The 26,761-nt window shown below is 44.1% G+C and overlaps 1 protein-coding gene across 2 annotated transcripts in view; it reads left to right on the plus strand.

The window, feature by feature from the left end:
* Positions 1-5,600: 5,600 nt before the first annotated feature.
* Positions 5,601-26,761, plus strand: part of CSGALNACT1 (chondroitin sulfate N-acetylgalactosaminyltransferase 1) — a 336,617-nt gene continuing 315,456 nt past the window's right edge. Inside the window, exon 1 of one of the 2 annotated variants that reach the window (XM_039235638.1) lies at positions 5,601-5,620. The gene's annotated coding sequence lies outside the window, so the exon portion shown is untranslated. Of the gene's footprint in view, positions 5,621-6,095; positions 6,200-26,761 lie in introns of those variants that run through there. The other variant, XM_039235636.1, reaches the window with a different exon arrangement.

Genomic DNA, 26,761 nt, shown 5'->3' on the forward strand with positions numbered 1-26,761 from the left:
CCTGGCACACCCTAACTGCCTAGCTCACTGTTATTGGGTGAATAACGGTTTGACTAAGCCATTTTCTGGTTGTGTCTACAATAGAGCCACATATGTCTCATACAGCAAGGGAAGTGATACTGGCATCATCAGGTTGAAGGCAAAGCTTTCCCTCAGATGCACATGTCTGTGGTCATACAAAATGAATCCTTTGTGTGCATAGGTTTCAGACACATGTGAAGAAATAGAAGGAGATATCCTTCTTTCTGAAGTTGGTAAAACTTGTTTTCTATATCATAATCTTTGCCCTTCTATGTCTTTTTACTTTTTGATGGGTATCCTACTTGCTGCTTCTCCTTTAGGCATTTCTTATGTTTGGACCCATTGATTTAACTATCCTTGCCCTTCCTGTCACTGGGCCATCTTCCTGTTCAGTGTTAACATTTTATACAATAGCTTTGCTCTTCTCATATCCACGAATACATCTTATACATCCAATTTCTAGTGTGGGCAAAAGAGACTTCTACAATAGTTGTACTGTTGAAACATATTCTCTTATTTTTTAATTTTTTTAATGTTTATTAAATTTTGAGAGAGAGAGAGAGAGAGAACACGAGTGGGGGAGGAGAAGAGAGAGAGGGAGACATAGAATCTGAAGCAGCTCCAGGCTCTGAGCCGTCAGCATAGAACCTGATGTGGGACTCGAACTCACAAACTATGAGTTCATGACCTGAACTGAAGTTGGACGTTCAGCTGACTGAGCTACCCAGGCGCCCCAAAATGTATTCTCTTATTAATGGAAATCTTGTCACAATGCGTATTTTTAGCAGTGAAAGGGCACAGAGTGAGGCCTGCATGTGGGACAGGACTTTGCAGATATTGACTTAAATGATCTATTTTAAAAAATATTTTATTTATTTGTTTGTTTTTATTTTAGAGGGAGAGGGTGAGCAGAGAAGAGGCAGAGGAAGAGAGAGAGAGAATCTTAAGGAGGCTCTACACTCAGCATAGAGCCACATTCCTGGGATCACGACCTGTGCTAAAATCAAGAGTCTGATGCTTAACTGACTGAGCCACCCAGTACCACAGGATTTAATTTTTTAAAAATAATCTACGTATAATGTGGGGCTCAAACTCACACCATGAGATTAAGAGTGACATGCTCTATTAATTGAGCCATGCACCGCATAAAGGATCTTGTTTTTGTTTTGTAAGATGCTAATAATGGTCTCAGTCATCCGAGGGACATGATGCAGTGTTCCTGGTTTTCAAAAAGAAAGGCCTGCGTGAGCTTGATCTGCACATGGGTCAACTAGTGAGACTGCTGTAGAAATAAAGGACACTGTTTTGAGCTGATCTTGTTAGATATCTGGATTTTACGTCAGGTGGATGTAGACCAGATGTGGCTGAGTCTCTGGTGCTTCCCTGCTTGTGTGTTTCTGCAGTTCCCTCTGTAACCCTTTTGTCTTCTTCTAGAGACGGGGAGCGGCAAAGGTGAACGCACAGAAGTGGAGTGGAAAAGTGCACCCGTGAAGCACCTGGTGTATTAGACGGCTCTCACATGAGCCCTGCTCTGCCGTCCACAGCTTTTCCCTGGTCACCTGCCGTTTGGAGAAGACACTTGGTAGGGGCGCCACGAGGAGAGCAGGTCTTCTAGATCTGCTTTTGCACTGACCCCCAGAGAAACGGCATGGATAATGGAGAGTGTAAGACTGAAAATACTGTGAGCCAACGTATTGATTTCGATGTGTATAAGTAAAGATGTGAAATACACAGAAGAAGTGAAAACCATCTCTTATTCAGTCAACAGGTTTTTAACTGATCCCCACTGTGTTTGAGGAACAGTGTTTATGGAATGAGGTCTTCAACACGTGGGAGTTTTTCACCTTAGAAAAACAAAATTTGCCTTTTTGGGTCACACATTATTTATTTTACTCATTTTAAATGAAAACGTATTTGGAAATATATTGCATATTTTCAAGATTTCTGAAGTAGGCTCTAGAATATAATTAGATCCCATCTCAATGACTCACCACTCCCAGTAGTGCCATCTGGCCAATCTTTACCCTGGAGTACAACCCACTTCTCCCATCTAATGAGCTACCTCTGGCTACATAGCACATTTGCTGTGATCTAAGAAATCAGATAACCCTGATTATTAGAGCTATTTAAAGTAAGAGTCAACATGGCTTGAGTGACTGCCTGAGAGCGTCTTTTAGCAAGTAAAGTACGTGAGTTTTAATGCATAATCTTTACAACTGCTCTTTCAGCTCCAGGATGGCTCTGGGTCAAGGTTCTCAAGGATCCTGGTGACGCTGAGATGGCTCTGAACTGTGAAATATGTTTGCACTTAAAAGTTAATGTCTAGGGGTGCCTGGGTGACTCAGTCGGTTAAGCATCCGACTTCGGCTCAGGTCATGATCTCACAGTTCATGGGTTCGAGCCCCGCGTTGGGCTCTGTGCTGACAGCCGCTCAGAGCCTGGAGCCTGCTTCAGATTCTGTATCTCCCTCTCTCTCTGACCCTCCCCTCCTCACGCTGTCTCTCTTTCTCTGAGAAATAAATTTAGGAAAAAAAAAAAAGTTAATGTCTATGCAGGATATATTTAAAATAAATTATTAAACAAGTGACATATTATTGTGTATATATTTTGCATTTTATAAATGTAATGGTTTGGCACCTTATGTATATATATATATATATATATTTTTAATTTATTTCTAGGAGAGAGAGAGAGACAGCATGAGCAGGGGAGGGTCAGAGAGAGAGGGAGTCACAGACTCAAACAGGCTCCAGGCTCTGGGCTGGCAGTCAGCACAGAGCCCGACGCGGGGCTCGAACCCATGAACCGCGAGATCATGACCTAAGCGAAAGTTGGACGCTTAACCGACTAAGCCACCCTGGCGCCCCACCTTATGTATATTTTTATATGGACTGGTTTTTCCCTCAAGTGGATAAAATCAATTCCAGCATCTTACTAATTTCCAGAACTTTCTATATATTTCTGTACTGTTACCACATTATTAGGACAATATGAAGGTGGAAGCACCTTTATAACATGCTTGGAAATTCACATAGTGTATTCTGATTCCTAAATCGTTATGTTTATGAAAAATGTTTCCATAAGAACACCGCAGCTAAAACCTAAAATCCATGTAGAAACCTTTTTTTTTTTTTTTTTTTTAATTAAGTCTTAAAAATTGGCTTTTAACATGTGGGCTTGGTGTTCAACCTGCTTATTCTGGTCCTTTGGTATTTGAAGTCTAAAGGAATCCATCTTTCTACAGGTTTCACTGTCAACTCTGCTAGGAATCTTTACGGAGTTGCAGAGGCAAACTGGTTGGCCTTTTCCCTCATACAGCGCTGCTTCAGCTAAAGATGAAGACTAAGAGTGATGACACTGCTTCATAATAGTGGCCCCGAGAAGGAGAATCCAAATAATAGCTACTAAATAAATAATTGAAATAATGTATATATTTTTAATTTTTTAACCTTTAATTTTGAGACAGAGGCAGAGCACGAGTAGGGGAGGGACAGAGAGAGAGGGAGACACAGAATCCAAAGCAGGCTCCAGGCTTTGAGCTGTCAGCACAGAGCCCGATGTGGGGCTTGAACTCACAGACTGAGAGATCATGACATGAGCCGAAGTTGGACACTTAACTGACTGAGCCACCCAGGCGTCCCTAATTGAAATAATATTTACTTTTCTAGTACCTCTATGAAAATGTATCTTTTCTCACATATGCTCTTGGTTTTTTGTCGTTTTACTACTTTTTCTTTCTTTTTAATGTTTATTTATTTATTTTGAGAGAAAGAGATTGTGAGCTGGAAAGAGGGGCAGAGAGAGAGAGGGAAAGAGAATCCCAAGCACGCTCCTAGATCAGCGAGGAGGCTTGACCTCACTACTGTGAGATCATGACCTGAACTGAAACCAAGATTCCAATGCTTAACCAACTGAGTAACCCAGGTGCCCCACTTTTTATCACTTTTTCAACTACCTTATTTTTCATGTACTGATTATTGTCATGATGTACCTATAAGCACCAAACCCTTAGCTAGTATTGGCTTTATGAATTTCAATATATGGATCAAATAAACATTGATATGTACACTGTTGTGCCCATGTATGGGGAAAACTTCTTCAGGTACCTTTACAAGTATGTTACGGGCCCTAAAGGAAATGTAATTAATCCTGAAGTGATCTCCCTTTTTCTTCTAGATGACAAGAATAGAGACAGTGGCAGCCATGGGGTTTTCTCTTCCACCTTCCCCAAGCTAGTCCATGTGAACCTAGAATCTGAGTCTACAAGCGTGCCAGCATAGCAGCCCTCACTCAAGTCCTTGGCCCATCTTCCAAACCAGATTCCTCCGCTTCACCCTATTATATAGAAATTCTGGAGACATGCTGAACAGAGAGATGGAAGAAAAGGAGGAAAGAAAATCAATGCTTTAACAACCCAACTATCAATACATATAGGAATATTTCCTTGACAGTTGGAAAGGCTCTGAAGGGGTTACTTGATTACCCAGAATGCTTGATTGTGCAGGCTCTAACCTTTACACAACTCACCTTTACACCAACTGCAACCTCCATGTGGCCCCTCCCATCTGCGCAAGGGGATTGTCACATGATTTGTCTCACCAGGCTGCTGTGAGATAGTATAGGAGGATGTCGGGCCAATGACTCATAACTACATATCTATGGATGCCAAGTTAACAACTTATGACCTCATAACCTTGAAACATTTTAGGGGCAGCAATACAACAGACATTGTGTTTTTCATTCATTTCATGAACACCTGCTTCTTCCTTCTTTCTGAAATCCCAGTTGAGTTGCTGTGGGGGCCTTATGTTACAAGGATGATTAACTCACTCAGGGGTGTCAGATGGGTACAGAGCCTGAAGTCCCAGGGGAGCCTAGGTTGGAAGAAGGATGAACCTGCGTGTGTTAGGGAGTCCTAGTAGGGAGCAAGGCGTGTTTCAAGGATGCTCCCTGCAGGTACATAAGTGCTTGCTGGCTGCTTGAGGACAGACCGCCTGCTGCCTCCAGGACTCCTCCCCTGTGCCCATAGAAAGTCTGGTGCCTGGAAATCTCCACATGGGGCCCTTGAGCATTCTGCTGGTCAGACAGTAGAACGAGCACTGCACTCGGAATCACAGGACTGGCTTCTAGCTCTGCTGGTTCTTCTACCTCAGCCGCGGGGGCTCCACAAGTTGCACCTGTAAGTGGAGAGGTGACCTCTTTCAGCTGACCTGAGTCTCCTTCATTGTACCGAGAGTTGGGGAACGTGATATCCCCAAAGTCCCTCTCCCTCAGAGAAGTGCTGGAGCACTTACAAATAGAAGGCACCTGTGGCCCCGGAGTGTGTGTGCGTGTGTGCGTGCGTGTGTGTGCGCGCGCGCGCGCGAGGGGCTTTTATCACTCAATAGCCCACTCGCCGACTTCCATCCTTCTCCACCCTCCCCTCCTAGGCCTCTCAGTGGCCATCAGGGATCCTAGACATCACTTCTCCACAGGAACGGGGTCTCAGAGCCAACGGGTTTCTGACCTTCATTATAAATAAAGGTTCTCTAATGAAGATGTTACAAGTGACCAGGGCCTCAACGGATTAACTCTCCGAAATCCAATTTACAAAGTTTTTGTAAGTAAGTCGGCCCATGGAGGGAAGGCAGCCCACTGGGGGGCAAGGGAAACAGAGCGGGTGGGAGGGAGCGGGCCTGGGGAGCTCTGTCCAGAGAGAGGATCACAGCCACCACCCCTCTCCCGGGGTACCGGCCGTGCCGCAGTGTCCCAGCCCCTTCTCCTCCCCATTTCTTCAGATCTCGGCGCCAGTCACCGCAGGGGACCCCAGGACTCCGGGCGTGTCCCCTGCAGAGACGGGGCAGGCTTCGGCCAGGGCGCCCCGCTCCGACGGGACAGAGGGATGCACTGCAGAGGGACGGCTGGGGAAGCGGGTGGGCGCAGCCAAGCGCGACCCCCGCCCCGCCGCCGCAGCGCGGGCTCGCCGCCCGCCGGCTCCCACCCGGCGTGGGGCGCTGGGGCTTGGCCGCGGTTCAGCCCGCCCGCCGCCGCCGCCCCTCCCCGCCCCCCGGGTCCCTGGAGGCTCCGCGGCTGCCGGAGCGGGAGGTGGAGCCGAGCCCGCGGCGGCCGCGCAGGAGGGAAAGTTCGGCGGCGGCGGGAGCAGCAGGGGCTGGCAGGGCAGCCCGGAGGGCGCCTCGGGGTGAGTCGGGTTCCCCGCCCGCGGCCGCCGGGCGTGGTGCGCCGCGCGGGGGCGTCGGTGCGGCTCGCCGGTCCGCGCAGCCCGGCGCGGCTTCCTCGCGCTGCCCAGCCCGCGCGACCCCGGGGTGGCTCGTGCCGCAGGGCGGGGGGAGACGGTGCCGCGCCCGGCCTCCCGCAGCCCGCGGCCGCCGGCGGGGGAGGGGGCGCGGCGGGGGGCGGGGGGCTGGGGCCGGGGCGGCTCGGCCCCGCGGAGGGCGCGGCGCCTTCAGGTGGACGCGCCGGGACGCGGAGCTGGCGGCCAGGGAGGGTCCGCGGCCGCCGCGCGCCGGCGGTCACTTTGGCTTCGCCACCCTCGCTCGTGGCCTTTAGCTGTTGAATTGCTTTCTCGGGCACCTACGAAAAAAGTAGCCTCACACGTGCCCGCGTGACTACTTTGCTGGTATCGGTGTATTATTTTTGCGGCGATGGAGAGGGCGGAGGGGGCGTGCCGAGGGCCGCCGGTGGGCAGCGTGCTCCCCGGCCTCGGAGCGGGGCAGCGGGGCACGTGTCCGAGGGCCACCGCGGTCCGCAGGATGCCGCGGCCAGTGTTTCTCGTGCGGTCGGGGGAGAGAAGCTTTTCGAGGACGTGGTCTTGGGGGGGGGGAGGGGGGCGAGAGCTTTAAAGGTCCGGGAGGAGGGAGGAAAGCTGTACAAAGAGAAGGCAAAGTTGTTGTTTCCGCGACACTTCCTGCACCTGCGCCACCGTCAATGATTTCGAAGTTATCTTTTCATCGATGAGCAAAGAAAGAGCGATGGGAGAGGAAGAGATTTTCACAGCGCTGTACATGCTGAAACGGTGAGGCTTGGCAAACGCTAATAAACACTGGAGTGCCTATTTCACAAACTCCACTCTTATTCTGATTTCAAAGCCTCGGACCAGTTTTTCACTTAAATGTCGTTAGAGAGGTCTAGATAATAAAGATAATGAACTCCTCTTTCACATCTTTTTACTAGAATTTTAAATGTAATCCCACCGGATTTCTTGGATTTTGTTAACGTTGTCCATACCAGAAAGGCATAATTATTGTAGTGTTACTTGCACAGTGAGTATTAATAAGCCCTGTGAAGTGCTGTCACGTTGCTAACGGGAAGGAGGAAAGTCTTTCAAAGTTGGAAATTGAAGCATAAAGGAAAAAAAAAATAAAGCCTTAGTCATAAAAAGCGACTCGAACACGTGTAATAGCGCATAAGGCGATATGGGATCCTGTGTTGTGTTCCCAGAGAATGTCAGTTCCTGGAAAGCAAGAGATGGGCCGTACCCAATAAATATTTAATAATTCTTCTGCATCAAATTGCCATACTATACGTTCTCTAAATTATACATTATTGAAATGCTTTAACTCTGTCCATCTTTGTGTTCCAAATCATATGTCTGCTTGCAAACTGTATTAATGGGGCTCAAAGCAAAATCTCAAACTTTGGGATTCACCAATTTACAGTGAAGTGGACATTTATTTGCTATGCTATCCCAGGTACCTGGGCTGCAAACAGCCTCTCCCATTGATTAACTGTATAACCTTGGGCAAGTCACTTATCCTCTCCCAGCCATGCTTTCCTATTTTGTAAAACGCCAGCAACATTCCTCACCTTATGGAGGTGTTAGGTAGAGTGAAATAACATTTAGGACCTTATCCCTGTGCCTGGAGCACAATTAGTACTTTGTAAATGTTGTCTCTTGCCTTTGTCTTCCTTTCTTTTCCTCAACTCTGGTATGTTTCAACGTTTTTGTTTTTTTTTAAATTTTTACATTTAAAAACCTTTCTGTGCAATCTTACTTTCCATTCATTCATCCAACCTCGTTTCGTTGAACAACCTCAAATGCTGCCCTCTATGGGTGTTTGAAAATGAGAAGAACACTTCGAGGGTGGGGGTGGGCAGTACTTCAGGTTTTTCCTGTTGGTAAGAACCCATCGTAAGGTCATAGATGGTGCATTGTGCTTCCCAGTCTTCATATTGTTCTAGCTCTGTCCTTAATGTAACACGATTACACTGAAGAGAAATAACAGAAAGCTCTGTGAGGGCACACATCTCTCCTATTTACCCTGTCTTCGCGCCCAGCTCAGTGCCTAGCAGGGTGTAAGGACTTAATAAATATTTGTTGATGTGAAATACTGAATGTAACGAAGTTAGTCTTCAGGTCACATCCTTTGTTTTTAACATATATATAGATTCCTGATGAAAGGGCCTTGGGATTCTAAGTGATAGCCCTACTATATTTTAAGGCTAATAGAGGTTATTAAAGAAGCAAAGCTTAGGTAGGCTTTATTACCTATTGATTTTGCCCTCATGATGAAGCAGTCTTAGAAAATGGATAAAGCCAAGTTTGAGCAGCAGCTTCACCACTAGGGGCCTCCTCTGCATAGGGTATCACCCTGGGCTGGCATTTATTGCCATTATTCTGTCCTTTAGGAGCAAAGGAATTTAACTTCCCTGGTTTTTGACATGGAATACTTTATTAGAAAAGGGCAACCCTCTGTGAAAAGCATTACCAAAAGCCTGAAAAGAAATGAAAGCCATCTTAAATGATGGATTCAGTACTATTTTAGAATACCTTTAAAGGTTTAAAAGAGATTTGAGAATTGGGCTTTTTACTTTGCACATCCTTATATTCAAACCTATGATTTTTTAGAAAGCTTCCTAAGTAAATCAAATATATGATTTTGTTATAGCATTTTCAAGTTTTTTAGGTATGTCTTTGATGAAGCTTATTTTTTTCTTTTAATGTGTTTAAAATTGCTTTATTTCCTAAATAGGTACTTGGAGCACTAACAATAATACAGGTCTTTCTCCAGGAATGTTATCCTGCTAGTAGGAACTTCCAGTCTCTCTCTCTTTCTCTCTTTTATTTTTAAAGAGGGCCACATTAAATTCCACCTTTAAAAAAATGTTTCATTACATTCCAAGATACATTATTGAAAGGCATTTTTCTTCTGTGAGGTTTTGAAAAGACCTCTTATTTCAAAATTCTAATTTGAATGAAGGTAGTCATTGAGACTGTTGAACAACTAACTCAAAGGTGTGTTGGTGTGTTTTGTCAGATGTGATTTGCTATTTGGTAGAAAAAATACTGACAATGTATGTAAGCAAACATTATTACTGAACATATTGCCATATTGTTTGCACATGAATAAGAGAATATTATATTCCAGGTTTTCTGTGAAATTTAATTATAGTGGCAAACTAAACACCATAAGTCTGCAAAGCAAAATTAACACTTAGAGTTCTGAGCATTGTGTTGTAGGCCCAAACTCTTACCAAGGGGTTTCTTCTCTTAGCAGAAAGCCTCTGAGTTCAAAAAATTATCAGACATTTGGGGCGCCTGGGTGGCTTAGTCGGTTGAGCGTCCGACTTTCGCTTAGGTCATGATCTCGCAGTTCGTGGGTTCGAGCCCCGCGTCGGGCTCTGTGCTGACCGCCGTCTCAGAGCCTGGAGCCTGTTTCAGAGTCTGTGACTCCCTCTCTCTCTGACCCTCCCCTGCTCACGCTGTCTCTCTCTCTCTCTCTCCTAGAAATAAAATAAAAATATTAAAAAAATTATCAGACATCCAATTCTTTATTTTTTTAAATTTTTATTATTTTTTCAAATGTTTATTCACTTCTGAGAGAGAGAGAGAAAGAGAAAGAGATGGAGCGAGCGTGAGTGGAGGGGGGGCAGAGAGCAAGGGAGACAGAATCTGAAGCAGGCTCCAGGCTCCAAGCTGTCAGCACAGAAGCCAATGTGGGGCTCGAACTCAAAAACTGCCAGATCATGACCTGAGCCGAAGTCCAATGCTTAACTGACTAAGCCACCCAGGTGCCCCTCAGACATCCAATTCTGATTTTTACATGGTGGGATTTTATTCTTTTTTTTTTTTTAATGTTTTATTTATTTCTAGTAGAGAGAGACAGAGAGAGAGAGACAGCGTGAGCAGGGGAGGGTCAGAGAGAGAGGGAGTCACAGACTGAAATAGGCTCCAGGCTCTGAGCTGGCAGTCAGCACAGAGCCCGACGCGGGGCTCGAACCCATGAACCGCGAGATCATGACCTAAGTGAAAGTCGGACGCTTAACCGACTAAGCCACCCAGGCGCCCCTACATGGTGGGATTTTAAAACAAGGCAATCTGATTTTCACTGTTTTTCTACCAAGGGCTAGATCAGGACCCTTTAGGGAACCATAGAAGGGGAATAACTTTTGTGTAAAGGTCATAGATACTTTTTATTATCACTTTTCTTTGATTAAGTGAAGCACGTTTGGATTATTTTCAGGATTCCGAGCGTATCAAAAAGTTACACAGATCTCATCTGCGTAAACGAATGCTTCTCTGGGACCGCAGGAGTATTGTTTTCACTCTCACACACGCAGCTGGTGAAGGGGTGGCGTCCCCCGTCTCTCTTCCCCAAGCTGAAGCTGGGTCTAAGCCACAATGATAGGTGTAGAGCTGGATCCAGGATGAGGTGTTTTCGTTTGGGTGAGAGTCCCTGGGCGGACCAAGATAACCGATACTTGAAGTGCCAGGAAATGAACGTCCTTATACCTGGGAGTCATTTTTAGGAACCTGCGCTGGGGAGGTGCCTCCTGGAGGGACGGAAATGGCAACTGTTTGCTAGAGTCTTCAGTGGCATCTTTGGAACCCATTACTAAGTGAAGCATTACTTTGCCACACAGACCATTTTTGTTGTTTTTAGACAGTGCAGAACCTAACATTTGGGTATCCTGGGGTCAGATATGGTACTTTCATTATCAGACACAGCGACATTTGAATTGATAGAGGAAGAGGGAAATAGGAAGCAGGGAGGAGGTGGGTAGGAATTCTCTGTTTATGCCCAACACAAGGGTCTACCTTCTTTTCATGTTCCCACACTGTCCATGGCCGTGCAGCTTAATAAGTGTTGTTCACGGGTGATTTTGAAGTTTACTCATTTACCCTGTTGATGCGGTTACTGAAATGATGGTCTTCAGCTTTAGGTCCTGGGTACTCCCAAAAGTGACTTTCTACTTCTGTCTCCCATTTTTTAGAAACTTGCTAAATTTAGTGTATCAGTTAATACATGTAAACACAGCTGCTGCTAGCCCACGAGGTACCCCTTCGTGGTGGATGACCCCATGCCAGACAGTGGATTGGACTTTAGCCCCACTCAGCAGTGGCTGGGCTCTCTCGTGTGGCCCAGTGTACACAACTGTGTGTGACGCCCTTGTCTGGAGAAGTGGTTAGAACAGTGCCTGGCACATAGTACATGCCACTGTTGGTGGTTATTATTATTTTAGTATCATTACTGATGGTATTCCGTTCAGGGTAGATCATTCTAGTTCCGCAGTAATCTGGGAGAGACGAGTGGGGTGAATTTCGTGCTTCTAACATTTGCAAAGTTCAGTGACTCCCGACGGGTTTCTTGTTGCACTTCCATCTGAGTTCTCCTCAGGGGATAAAATGGCTACCACTTAGGGCCACTGAACCACACAGCGGCTGCTCTGCCACATGTGGGTCATGAGCCTCTCATTTAATCAGCACAACCACCATAGGAAGCAGGCACTATTAGTGTTTGCGTCTTTCAGGTGAGGAAACAAAGGTTTTAGGTCAGTTTGTAAGTTCTCTGCCTGCGCCGTGAGTTCACGTCTGCCATGTCTGGCTCTAGGACTTGAGCTCATAACATCTGTGCCATCTTTGAGGATGTGGAGAAAGGGAAACCCTCTTGTACTGTTGGTGGGAATGCAAACTGGGTCAGCCACTCTGGAGGACAGTAGGGAGACTGCTCAAAAAGTTGAAAATAGAAGTACCCTACAATCCAGCAATCATCCTACTAGTTATTTACCCAGAGGATACCAAAAATACTGATTCAAAGGGACCCATGCACCCCGATGTTTCTAGCAGCATTGTCTACAATAGTTCAAGTATGGAAACACGCCAACACTGATGGATAGATAATGAAGATGTATATGGTGGGATATTATTCAACCATAAAAAGAATGAAATCTTGCCATTTGCAATGACGTGGATGGAGCTAGAGTATAATGGTAAGTGAAATAAGTCAGTCAGAGAAAGGCAAATACCAGCTGATTTTACTCATATGTGGCATTTAAGAAACAATGAGCAAAGGGAAAAAAAAGAGAGAGGCAAACCAAGTAACAGACTATTAATTCTAGAAAACCAACTGATGGTTAGCAGAGGGGAGGTGGGTGGGTGGAGATGGGTGAAATAGGCAATGGAGATGAAGTAGTGCACTGTGACGGGCACTGGGTGATGTAAGGAAGTGTTGAATCACTGTATTGTACATTAGAAACTAATATTACACTAATATTAGAAACTAATATTGCACTGTTAACTAACTGGAATTTAAATAAAAACTCAGAAAACCTCTGTGCCATCTTTTCCGGCATGAGTACTCAGTGAATTGGCAGTCCAGAAAAAAACCTTAGTGTTCTGAGGGTTAACAAAATATGAAAACTTTTATTTTCCTTAGATTATTGTGCTTCTGTCCACTTCTGGACATGACGGAGCAAGATGACGAATGAATTTTCATCAGGAAGTCTACTTCAGCACTTTTTATTTATAGGTTTTTATGTGTACCTTTTTCCAGGAGCTCAAAACACAATACAATGTGGTACAACTTATTTCTGTACAACATTTAACTTCTTATCAAGGCACTTTGCCGGCCTCTTGTAAGCAGAATACATGAATAAAATCAAGTGTGTGGGTTGCAGAATATTAAGGTGTGAAGGTTGGAATCAACCATTCATGCATTCATCCAACGCATATTTATTATTCCCCTCTTAGCTGAAGGCACTCTGCTGGACACTGCAGCAATGGCAAGTGGGGGAAGATCGCAGTAGAGAGGAAACCATTCGAGCCTTGGGAGCTGGGCAACCCCGGGGTTTGAATCCCAGTTCCACCACTGACTGACTGGGGCTCCAGGTCCCATCCTTGAACATCTCTGAGGCTTAGCTTGTTTGTGTGCCTAGTGAGGATAATAATACCTAATAGGCTGTTGCAAGAATAAAAGGAGCTGTAAAGGGGAAGAGCCAAGCGACCAGAGCACGTAGGCGCTCCGGATGGCTGCGATCTTCCCCTCCTCCTTCCTACCTGTCTCTTTTCACCCTCTCCCTTCTCTCTCTCTGCCTCCCGCCTTAGAGGGGGTGTGGGAGAGATGAAAATATCTAAATTCAAGGTAGGCTGTGCTGAATTCTTCTAAAATGTTACTTTCTGGTTCTCCCTCTTGGGGCCTGGGACAGACCTGGTGTGGGTGACCCGTGAGCTGGTGCCAGTGTAGGGTTCCTGTCACCCTCGGTTGCCACCCAGGCTGGACAGAGGGGATGGACTCCAGGAGGCAAAGGCAGCTTGGAGCCCAAGATAAGTGCCTATGGTTTAGAATACAGTTGGGGCCCAAGGGGTGAGCGTGAGGCTGTCTTGAGGAGTAGCTGAGAACTCAGTTCTCATGGAAATTGCAACAAGCCAGAAATGAAATTGGAGGTGGGCTGTGTAGAAAGGGTCTGGGATCGAGGTGGAGAGCAACGCAAGAACACAAGCAGCTGTTCTCGAGGGGCACAAGGTTGAGTCACACGGCTCTAGGCGGGGTGGGCCCTGCTGGAGAGCTAGGAAAGGTCTGCAGCCCTTGTGCATCCCCAAGGTGGTGCGTTGCCTGTTAGATGCCTCCAGCTCCTTGGCCGCCTACTGTGGGGTTTTTCCAAAAGCGGTGCATCCTCTTTTAGCAAGGAGCTAAGTCAAAATTATTAGTTGTTGCCAGTTCTCCTCTATGTCTTCAAGAGGTAGCTGGAACCACAGGAAAATAAGCTGTTTTTTGGTTCCCAGTCACCGATCTGGTTACATACACCTAGATCTGTTTCACAGGAAGGCAGGGAGCCAGGTCCATGGGGCCCCGGATAGAGTCCTGTTGGCATTTCTGTAGAGTGGGCTGTGTTGTAAGATCAAGGAATGTTTTTAGAGAGATGTTCCTAGTGGTTTTATGGTAATGAGCCACCTTGTTTGGCGTCCAGGGTAGATGGTGTGTGCAGTAGGGAGGGAATGCGGGTTTTACAAAATCATTACAGTTCGGAACGTCTGCCTCAGCCAGGGAGCAGGAGGCCTCGACTCATTATTTATTATGCTTTGGCACAGGGGCATAAACCAGCCCTTCTGTGAATAAGCAAACAGAACCTGCCCAGGTGCAAGAGAAGCTTGATTCAGGGCTTTTTAAAAATGCAAAACATTTAAAAACCGTATTGAATTGGGGAACAGTTTGTTAAAGGCAAGTTACTATAACTTTCAAAAGCCCATTTTATAGAATTAATAGATGTCTTGAAATGAAATGACCAAGCAAACTTAAAAAGAAAACAACAAGCGGGGCGCCTGGGTGGCTCGTTCGGTTAAGCGTCTGACTTGGGCTCAGGTCATGATCTCACGGGTCGTGAGTTCGAGCCCTGCGTTGGGCTCTGTGCTGACAGCTCAGAGATTGGAGCTGCTTCGGATTCTGTGTCTCATTCGCTCTCTGCCCCTCCCCTGCTTGTGCTGTTTCTTTCTGTCTCTCAAAAAGAAAGAAATGTAAAGAAAAATTTTTTAAAAACGAGAGAAGGATAGCTTAGTGGGAAGAAGAATAGTCCTTGAAATGAAATCCAAGTTAGTTCATATGGTTCTTGGGAAGATTAGGGGGATGAATGTGTATACTGAGCACTCAAATAAGAGAGAAAATACAGGAAACAGTGAATTGCACAAGGAAGCAGCACCTTGGTGAGTGGGTTTGGCCATTGGAGTCCATTCACCCAGCCTTATGGCTCCACTCTTTCTTAACTATGTGATCTTGGGCAACTTACTTAACTCCTTAGATCCCACTTTTCTCATCTATAAAATGAGGGTAATAGGTCTTATCTTATTGAATGGTGTGCTTTTTGGATTGATTTAGATCATGTATGTAAACTGCTTAGCACATGGTAAAACCATTATTACTACACAAACACACGGGAAAGGAAGCATGGAGGAGAAAGCAAGGATCAAGGAGCATTTGGAAGACTAGGGGGAGCATTCTATATTTGCCCTGGACCCAGAATTTTCTGTTTCTACTCTTGGAAACTTTTAATGTCTTAAATTCTAGATGATTATAATCATATATGCCTTGAACACCTACTTAGTGTAAGTCCCTGTGATAAGCCGCTTGGGTGTGGTCACTAATCCAGAAAACCACCTTTGATATCCTTATGTAACTTACAGTGTTTGACGGGAGAAAGATGGTGATTGAGACTTAATGTTAAGTAATGGATTTCTGCTGTCCCTTGGCTACTTTATTTTTTATCTTTATTTTAATTTACTTATTGTGTTCATGATTTATTTTTTAAAATATAATTTATTGGCAAGTTAGCTAACATACAGTGTGTACAGTGTGCTCTTGGTTTTGGCGGTAGATTCCCGTGGTTCGTCGCTTCCATACAACACCCAGTGCTCATCCCAACAAGTGCCCTCCTCCATGCCCATCACCCATTTTCCCCTCTCCCCCAAATCCTCCATCAACCCTCAGTTTGTTCTCTGTATTTAAGAGTCTCTTATGGTTTGCTCCCTCCCTCTCTATTTGTAACTATTTTTTCCCCTTCCCTTCCCTCATGGTCTTCTGTGAAGTTTCTCAAGTTCCACATACGAGTGAAAACATATGATACCTGCCTTTCTCTGACTTATTTCACTTAGCATAATACCTTCCAGTTCTATCCACAGTGCTGTAAATGGCATGATTTTGTTCTTTCTCATTGTCCCTTGGCTACTTTAATTAGCTGTCCAAAGGAGAATAGCTGTCCTTTTCTTATGTCCCATCTATTCTGTATACAAATGGATAGGAAATAAGTACTTCTCCTTGGGCCGCCACAGATGTGACTCAAAATACCCAGGATACCTTTGGATATCTTATTTGCATAGACATAAGATTTACTTAAGTATTATCCGTGGCTACATAATGAGGAACCAGGAGAGGAGACTTGTGTTTTGGGAGTGGGGTTGTTTTTTTGGATGTACCTGAGACCTGCACGCTCTGGCTTTAATCGAAAGCATGTTCTTTGGTGGGAGGTTCTTTTTTTTTTTTTTCCCACTAAACTCATGGCCCATAGATTTCTGGGCCTGAATAACCGAGTGAGCTCAGTTTGAGGAATGTGTATATGTATGTATCTCTCTTCCAGATGGAGGTGTCGACAAGTTGCTCCAGAAGGAGACTAGATTAGTGGAGGAAGCGTTCCAGAGCTGACTCACTCTGTGGCCATGAACGCATTCTTAATCCCTAAAGTAGGAATTTACTCATTGAGGCCCAGGGGCCATTTGAATGCAAAGCAATGAAATTTATGGACTGTGAATGGATTCATCAATCCAAATGGTGGTTGAAGCCAAAATCTGAGCATAAAACTAGTAATTTTGTTGGATCAAGTAAGCTGGTTCAACATTTTGGGTCTTGAGTTGTCTCAGAAATGTTTTTTATTTATTTATTTTTTTGTAGAGAGTATATATTGTTCACTTAACTAATTAAAAATCCTGAGGATGTTTTCCATGTGTATACTTGGGAATACAAGAACATTGATCCAGTATCACTGGAATTACATTTTTGTCTGCCTCTGAGAATGAGTCTGGACCAATATCTGGGTCATCGTTAGTGTGGATAACGGAGGCCGTGAGAATATTTCTTTAGACCCTTTATGCAGGGCAGGTATCTTCATGCTCATGTTCTGGGAGAAATGAGGTGGGAGTAGTTGCAGGGATTATAAGCTTTTTAAGTTCTCTCTCACTCAACACAGTGGCTTCAGGAACCAACTGTGGAAATTATTTGCTCACTGACTACCTGGACTGTGCTTTCTTTTCCATCCTTTGAGGATGATGAATATCATTGATGGCTAGTGAGTGTTTATACTTTTCACTGGAATGGGGGCAGGTGTGGTGGGTTTGGGTTCTTTACATAACCTTCTCATTGCCTGAAAGCATGAGGGGGTGTTTGTTCAGCTTGTGGAGATGGTCCAGCTTAGGGTGAAGATGCATGGGAGGGACCTGCTGCTTTAGATTCCTTTCCCTGGTCTCCATAAGTGACTGTTTGCTTATTCTTGGGGCCAATGTCAAGCCAGTGTGAAATGGACAGGTATTACTACTGCTCTTAATCATTTAGGAATGAGAGTCAAGGAATGAATGGAGTAGCTTTTCATAAAGCTGGCCATGTTAATTTATTTTGTCTAGATGAACTAAAAATCTTTGAAATGGCAACACTGTATTTGAACGGGACATGTGGGCCCTGGAGGATTTGTAGACTTCATTTCATAGTCTTGTTCATGACTTGCTGGAGTTAGACGTAATAGGGGAGCCATTGGTTAACAAAAATACATCAGAAATAATGTCATCTCTGAGATCATTTGGTGTAACATCAATATTTTTGCAAAAATAATAGCATGTTAGAGATCATTTAGACTATCTCCAAGGAACAGAAAGAAGCCCAGAGAGGTGAAGTGACTTATCTAGGAAACCCAGCTACTTTGTTGAATGATGTTGTTAGGAATGGAACTCAGGTGCCTTGTTTCCATCATGCATTCATCATTAGGTACCATGGCCAGCTGGAGGGTAATTTTAGGTGCTCCTACAATGATCCCACCTGCCCATTCTCAAGTTTAGAATCTGGTTGTGGAACTCCTACTGTGTGCTTGGCAATGTGCTCAGGGCTGGAGATACGGAGATGAAAAGATGGGTTTCTGACCTCACAGAGCTCACAGTACAGTGTAATACAAAGAAGGGAATCTATCCTCAAGCTATGGCGTAATGACATGTGGAACAACTTCCCTGGGGATAGTAAGCTCTTAGTGCCCACTGCGAGGCCACACGAATTTATTTCCTGTTGACTCTACAACATCACAAATGGAAATAATATCAATAAGCTTCATGAACCAAACTGACACTAAACGCTCTCAGCTTCATCTATACACATCTAGCTAGATTAAAATTTGAAATCTTTTGTTCTCGGCACTTCAAATCCATGACCTTTCTGGAAACACTCAGTAAGAATAGTTCTGGTGGAGTTTGGGGACACAAATAAAAAATGGGATTGTTTGTGCCAAGGAGAGATAAGATGTGGATATGGGTATCACTGCAGCTGAGTCAGGGATTGAATAATTGGTTTTTCAATTAAAATGAGACCCATTTTATCTGGGGAATTCAGAAATGGCAGAAGCTTTGGGAGAAATCTATGTGCTAAACACCATTTGAGGCCTCTTATTTGTGGAAGTTTTTAAAAACCCACACAAAAACATTTGAAGGACTGGGATTTCTATAGAGGAAATACGTTGGCTGGGGCAGACGACTATGACAGGCAGAACCAGCACTTGAACACAGATCTGTTTGCCGTGAAAGGTCCTTCTCCCAAGGCTGTTGTAGTACCTCCCGAGGTACCAGACCTCACACGGTGGTGGGCCCTGTAGCTGCTTTTATGCCCTCCTTGGACAAGTCTGTAGACTCCTGGAGCATCAGGACCGTAGTTTACAGTTTTCCATACATTCTAAGGAGTGTGTAGCACAGTGTGAAGGCACAATAGGTTCTCTATAAATACTCAGGGAATTAACCAATGCAGCAATTTAAAAGTCTTAGCAAACACCTGGGTTCACGAATGGGCATGTTACCTTCCAGGAGCTTGGTTTCTGCATGCAAAGCTGATCTTAGAGACACCAAACAGATAACCCACCCTCAGAAATCTCTTATAATTTGCAGTTCGTAAGGGTGCCTGTTTTTTAACTATATGCTTGCGTACTGTTTGCTTACTTCGTGTTTTCTTAAAAGCTCCCTGTAAACAAATCATGTATTCATAATCTCGTGGCAGGCTAGGTGGATTTAATAGAGTCAGGAAGGCTTCCAACACATTAAGTGTTCTTGGAGGTAATAAAAAGGAGGACTAATTATCTCACTGAAAAGATTTTAACAGAGATGTTGGACATCTTGACTCAGTGGGATTTTTGACAGCAGCAAAAGTGGTTAAGAAAAGATGGCTTTGAGAAACAGCAGAGATGAGTTTTTGAACCAAGTTTTTTTTTTTATTAAATCTATGGTGTGGGTGTATCTATAAGCAAGAGGACGGAACTAAATAATGCATAGCGTTTGGGGCTGGAGTGGTAATTTGAAAGTATGTGGCTGGTGTTCACAGTTCGAGCCTGTGAGATTTTACATTTAATGATTGTACCTTTCCTGGAGCCATCTGTCTCTCTCTTTAATAAGCAATATTCCTTATCAGGTCTGATTTGTGTACATTGATTACACCATTATACTTGTTAAATATTAAAGCATTTTTCCCCTTGTGTGAAGTCTAATTAGGCAAAGTGTTCAGTGCAAGCTTGGCATTATCATTCAGAATAATGGGCTGGTCATTACCTACGACATACCTCAGCTTCCTGGATCATTTATCTATTTTTTCCCCCCTCCTATCAGAGTCTGGCATACCAAATATAGTGCCTGAAAGTTTGATGAGAGGTTCGGCACTGTTGGGCCATTAAGAAGGGTGGTGCTACAAAGATTATGAAACCTTTTAAAAATGAATGGAGATATTTATTATCTATAGTTTGTATTTTACAGGTATCAGGCTTCTGAACAGATACATCTGCTGAAAATTAATTTTACTAAATTAAAGAATCTTAAAATAACTTTAAAGGATAAAAACATAGGTTACGATGATGTTTGGATGAAGAGAAAGCCTGTCAGTAAGTCGTTGTATTTTACACATATACTACTGGCAAAAAGAAGAATTTTTTATAAGCCACTATCACTTACAGGTCCACGTGGTGATCCATTACAGTCCTCGTGAACTTATTTGTGCGGTCTACCTCAAAAATGGATTTGTATCGTGGACTTAATAGCAAGTATATGAGGCCCCAAAATAAAAGTATTAACCACTCTGGTATCTTTGATAAGTTATCTAGCATCGTTTTGAGACAACTACTATGATAGATGCCTTTTTTTAGGTATTCATAGTACTTTCTTTTTAAAAAATTTATTAAAAATTTTAAAAATATTATTTATTTTTCAGACAGAGAGAGCGAGCGAGCATGAGTGGGGGGAGGGGCAGAGAGAGAGGGAGACACAGAATCCGAAGCAGGCTCCAGGCTCTGAACTGTCAGCACAGAGTCCAATATGGGGCTTAAACCCACGAACTGTGAGATCATGACCTGAGCTGAAGTCGGATACTTAACTGGCTGAGCCATCCAGATGCCCCTTCATAGTACTTTCTTATTTCTTATTTAAATTTCTAAAAAGAAGTCTGCAGTCTGCTATGGGCATGCACGAACACACAGGTGCACACACACTCACATGTGTGATCTGGGGCTAATTGGCACAAACCAGTTAGGAACAGGCCCACTTTATCACTTGTTATTTTCAAGAAGAGCTTTCAAGCCATAAGTTCTATATGATTATGTCATCAGGCTAATAGGTTTTCCCTCTCAGTGGTCCCAGCACCTCGTGTTGGGGTTTTTAAAAGTGCCTTTATCCCTTTACAATTCCAAGCAGCAATGGCCTTGCTTGCTTGCTTCCTTCCTTCCTTTCTTTCTAAAAACAATTTTTAATGTTTGTTTATTTTTGAGAGAGGGAGACACAGAGTGCGAGTCAGGGAGGGGCAGAGAGAGAGGGAGACACAGAATCTGAAGCAGGCTCCAGGCTCTGAGCTGTCAGCACAGAGCCCAACGGAAGGCTCAAACCCATGAACTGCGAGATCATTGACCTGAGCTAAAGCCAGATGCTCAACTGACTGAATCACCCAAGTGCCCGCCCGCCCTTCCTCCCGCCCGCCCTCCCTCCCTCCCTCCCTCCCTCCCTCCCTCCTTCCCTCCTTCCTTCCTTCCTTCCTTCCTTCCTTCCAAAAGGCACAAGTGAGCAAGGATGGAGAGAAAGGGGGAGAGAGCGAGAGAGAAGCGGGGTTCACCCTAAGCAGGGTTGTGTTCATCCGAAGCGGGGCACAAGCTTGTCTGAAGCGGGGCTTGAGCTCACCCAATGTGGGACTTGAACTCACCCAATATGGGACTTGAACTCATGAACCATGAAATCATGACTTGAGCTGAAGTCAAATGCTTAACTGACTGAGCCACCCAGGCACCCTGTGGCATTACTTTCTATTTATGCATTGTGGAAAGCAGTCTAAGTATCTCCTCATATGGGAATTCATTTTGAGTTGTTTTTGAATATAGTCAAACAGAATGATGTTTGGCTCTGGATTAAAATTTGGATACAGAGATCAAAGAATGGAAGGGAACTTAACAGATTTTCTGATCTAATATTTCTGCTTCCCAGAGAGGCAAAGTGGCTCAGCCAAAGTCACAAGGGTATCCGCAGCAGGTGTGGACCTGGGGTCCTGTTCCACTGCACTCTCTCCTCAGGACAGCTGGGGACCCTTGGCAGATGCTGAAGTCTGGACCATTTCCCATTTCCCAGACTCTTTACAGGTAGGGGGAGCCTTGGCCTGGGTAAGTTAGAAAAGTTTTGAAGGAAAGGCTGCTGCTTTACAACTGGCTGAAGACAGAGATGCTAAAATCTGAGTCTGTCTTGGGTTGCAGAAGGATTATCTTTTGTGTTTGCTAATTGGCATATTGCTAGAAGCTGGGAACTCAGAGCCAGTGCCTGCCTTTGAGACTCTCAGAACTGGGTGGGGCACCAGGCAGGATAGCAGACAGCTGTCCTGAGACATCCAGGGAAAGGTTGTCTGTCCGAGGGCTCAGCTGGAGAGTCAGGCCCTCCGTTTCCAAAGGCCCAGAGCCTGCCGTTTTCAGCCTGCAATGGCCATTATCAGGCCTTGAGTAGGTCATCTAACCACCACGCCCCAAGGTAGAGAACTAGAAGGCCCAGGGGTTAATTTTCCTTTTGACACATTATTTTGATAATGGTTAATGACAAGCATGGTGGTTAAGCACAGGGGGTCTGAAGCCTGACGTGTTTGGGTTAGACCAGCTGCCATGTACTAGTGGTCGAATTTAGGCAAGTTGCTTTACCACCCTGAGCCTCACTTGTTTTGTCTATAACATGGGAATAATAGCAAACGTTTATATTGTACTCACTACGTGACAGCTTCTGTCTCAGTGCTTTAGGTATATTCACTCATGTAATGCTCACAACAGTGCTATGAGGTGGGCACTGTCACTACTCCCACTTTACAGATGAGGAGACTGAGGTCCACAGAATTTCAATGTATTGCTCAAGGTTACACAGCTAAGGGTCAGAGTTGGGGTTTGAATCTTGGTGTCTGTTGCTCTTTGTTACTTTCTCATGCTACCTCTCACTAGGATTACAATTATTGTAAGAACGGTGCCTGGGTGGCTCAGTCAGTTAAGCGTCCAACTTTGGCTCAGGTCATGATCTCATGGTTTATGAGTTTGAGCCCCACATCAGGCTCTATGCTGACAGCTTGGAGCCTGCTTGGCATTTTCTTTTTCTCCCTCTCTCCCTGCCCCTACTCACACTTTCTCTCTCAAAATAAAGAAATAAACTTAAAAAAAAAAAAAGATTATTGTAAGGATCAAGTGGGATAAGCATACAAGAAATATCAGCTGTCATTGTTATCATAAAGCTAACATTACCTTAATAACAACAGTAAAATCTACAAGATCAGCACCCTCTTTTCCCTTAGACAAGCTCCAGAGAAGCCAGATCATAATCAGAAAGTTGGTTTGGCTATCACAAAAGTCATGCGGAGGGAATTCAGAAGACTCTAAAACATCCCTACTGCTCAGGTGATATGAGTATAGCCAAGGTAGAGTCTGCCAGTGAGGTCAGCTCACTTGCATTTCTGGCCAGGACTCTGCTCTAGCTCTGAGGGCTTGCAGACTTTTTCTCCCACTTACAGATCTGAGGTCCAGTGAGCAGCTCTGTAATATTGTCTCCTATCTGTCATCCAGATGACTAAGTAGAATAGAGATGCCAAGGTCATTGTCTATGCCACAGAACTAACCACCAGTATGGAAGCTGCTAAGAGCAACACTCTGATCCTTCGAGGAAATCTTTCAACCACTTGCAGAAGTCACTTTTTGATGAGATTGCTTCATTTTAGGTTAACGGCCTAATTCTCAGGCTGCAGTTTTGTTTCCAAATTACTTTGCTATGGAGTTTAGATGTTATTTTGTTTTTGTTCTTTTGTTTACTTTTACATTCATAGGTTATGCATAAATATATGTAAATGTAATGTGTGTGTGCATTTTAACTTCTATCATAAAGTGAATAGCTACCCAGATAAGCATCTAGAACATTGCCTTTGAAGCCCCTCACATGTGCTTAGTGGTCATATTTCCTTCCTTCATCCTGTCCCCACCCCTCCCCCAGGGGTAACTGCTCTTCCAAATGTTGTATTAATTGTTTCGTTGCTTTTCTTTATGGTTTTACCGCAAATGTGCATCCCCACATAATTTCTTGTTTTTGTCAAAGGCAGTTGAAGTGGAAAGTTTGACTAATGCTTCAAGATATACTAGATAGAAGTTACTAAAATAAGTAGTGAGAAAGAGCAAAGTAGACATTTTCAAAGGAAATATCTGAACACTGGGTTCTTCACTGGGAGGGTATAAGAAGCATTGATACAGGACTTGTAGGGGATTTATTTGGAGAAGCCACTGCTGTGAGTCTGTATCAACCCCCCACCCTTTCCTGGAAGAAGCATGAATTGGGGGTCTGCACCCTCAGTCCAAGCTCAGAGAGAGGTTGCTGGAGAACTGGGAGCTCGGTGGACTGGCTCTGCCTCTGGTGAGGTGTTTTGGTGTTGTGGTTGAGTGGGTAGCAGCTGCGATAGGGCTACCCCCACTGCCAAGTTTGTTGGAGCCATTGTGCATGCTTCTCATGGACCAGATGTGGCCCATGCAGGGGAGGAGAGCCAGCCTGGGACTGTTGGGCCTCTGTCCAAGTGACACAGTCAGCAGAGGGATTGTCAAGTGAATTTCAGTGGCTGGGTGGGGGTGGCAGACAGAATGCATCACTCGTAGCACAGGATTTTGAGAACCCACAGAACCATCCGTAAGAGACAGGGAGTTGGGCTTACGTATCTACTGGACCAGAGAATGTGAAGCCCTTTGTACTCGTGAGGGGTACGTTTGCCTGCATGTATAAATGAAAGAACAGTGTGGCAACACTAAATCGATGTTTATTTCTCTCTTACAAAGAATATGTCAGAAAACAGGTTATTCCTGGAAGGGATGGTGGCTCCACAGGGTTATCAGGAACAAGCCTCCTGGTTCACTGCTCCCTGGGCCCTGATGTCGTCCTCTTGCTCAAGGTCAGGGGGAGCTGCTGAAGCTCCAGGCAGCTGGGGGAGAGGAAGTGCTGAGGAAAGGTCTGCCCCATCTTTTGAGGATTCATTCAGAGCACTCCACTCACCGTTTTGCTTATGTCTCTTTAACCAGAGTTCAGTCACAAGGTCACACCTAGCCCTGAGCCAGGCCAGAAGATTCCTTTTTGTTGTGGGCCAGCAATGGGCCCAGCTTAAAACTGGGATTCTTTTTGTAAAGAGGAAGAGGCTAATGGATGTTGGGGGGCAGGCGACGGTCTCAGTCACTTCATTTTCTCCCCATGTTCCAGCCCTGAAGGAGAGAGAAAGAGCAGCTAACAAGTGGGGCAGGATGTGGGTAGAGAAGACAGAGGCCGGTGGCCACCTGTATAGATCCTGGCTGGGCATGTGGGGTAGGGCAAGAAGTCTTTTTTTTTTTTTCTTTTTTGCCTTACTTAAAGTATCGATTGATATATTGACCTTTTCATTTTCAGAATCACAGTTGTGTTTTGTGACTTAAGGTAATAGGAGTTTCTGTTACCTGTAAGTGGCAGAGAATGACAGAGTCTGCTAGAATTTCCCTTGAGTAACAAAGGGAAAATAGACTCCTGAATATCATATATTTCAACTTGATAAGGTCTTTATTATTATACATAACCATCATGCCATTTCCACACCTAAAAAGTTAATAATCAGTCTTTAAAAAATCCCCTAATTCCCAAACCATGTTTAAGTTTTTCTTACTTTGTAACTATGTGTGGTGATGGATGTTAACAGGACTCATTTTGCAATATATACAAATATTGAATCAGTAACACTGTGTACCTGAAACTAATGTAATGTTATATGTCAGTTATACCTCAAAAAGTGCATACTCTAACCTAGTAACTCTGATTTATTCTAAGGAGATCTTCAGACTAGTATCTAAAGATACAGGTAAAGTAGGGGAGGTGGTGGGGGGATGGGTTGAATAGGTGATGGGGATTACGGAGTGCCCTTGTTGTGAGGAGCACCCAGCGTCCTGTGGAAGTGTTGAATCACTATGTTGTACACCTAAAACTAATATTACACCGTATGTTAACTAACTGGAATTTAGATAAAAACTTAAAGATACAGGTAAATCAGGTTCACTGAAACCTTATCTATAGAAAAAAGTTCTAAATATCAATCAGTGGGAAATGGTTAAAACATTATAGTACCTCCAGACAAAGCAATTATTATCAGCTACTAAAAATTGTGATATAGATGATTAGTGATATAAAAACATGATTCAAATATATTGAAGAGTGAAAACAATGAATTTTCCTTATCTCAAAAACTGTCTTTTTGTTTGTTTGAATCTCCGTTGCAGAAGGTGAGCGTGCGTGTATTTTGGGTACATGGAAAAGGATGCATACATTAGCACATAGATGAGTTCCTCTATCAGCACGGGGACCTAAACCTCTTAGCACACGCGGTGCCTTGTGCATCGCTTCTCTTACCCTCAGGTGAAAATTCTGTAATTTTAGGAACTGTGGAAGAGGTTTGTGATAATCCATATGGACATGAAACTTCATGTGTCCTAAAGCAGAAGGCTTGAGACAGCGGAGTTTGACTTGGTGGTTATCCTGGCCAGGAAACTGATTTATTCTTATTCATGGAAAGTACAGGTCTTTGGAGTGAGAAATAATGGAATCTATTTTATGCTTAAATAGAATTTCACACTGACCATTGGTAGAGCATGGGCTCTGGATGTGATTTTGTACTGGTAACATAAGCACAGGGAACATGTTTGACAAGAGCACTTTATAAAAATGTGTATTTAGAATATATGGGTAGGATTTTGTTTTAATTTAAGTTGAAATTACTGGACGCCTTCCATATAAAGCACTGACTATAAAACAAAAGAAACAGAACAATGGGTTTGATAGGTTGATTTACTGCCTTGTTCTCCCCAATTCTGTCCACATGTTTTACTTTTTATCAAATTCTGTGAGTAAGCCTTAGAAATCCTCTTTCACCGCTGTCCCCTTCCCCAACATTCGGTATAAAGGGCTGGTTAAAAAATACAATCGTTTGCAAGTACAGGTGCTTCACTTTATATTTTGTCTGCTTAATACTTCCAAAATGAATTTGAGATATCTACATGTCCTTCTTTTAGAAAGAACAAGAACAACAACAAATCCAGTATCATCACAGTTACCAAATAAATTAGGAACATTTTCACATTCTGACAAAACAGTCGCCAAACTTGGCTTCGTAGGATGCAGTAGTGCGGGATTATACAGATAGCAGTTCACATAGCGAGGTAGTGTATTTGGAAATGACATGATTGGTAACGATCCACATATGTAACT

Source organism: Hyaena hyaena, unplaced genomic scaffold, assembly GCF_003009895.1.
Source record: "Hyaena hyaena isolate Hyena2069 unplaced genomic scaffold, ASM300989v1 scaffold_100, whole genome shotgun sequence".
Taxonomy (NCBI): domain Eukaryota; kingdom Metazoa; phylum Chordata; class Mammalia; order Carnivora; family Hyaenidae; genus Hyaena; species Hyaena hyaena.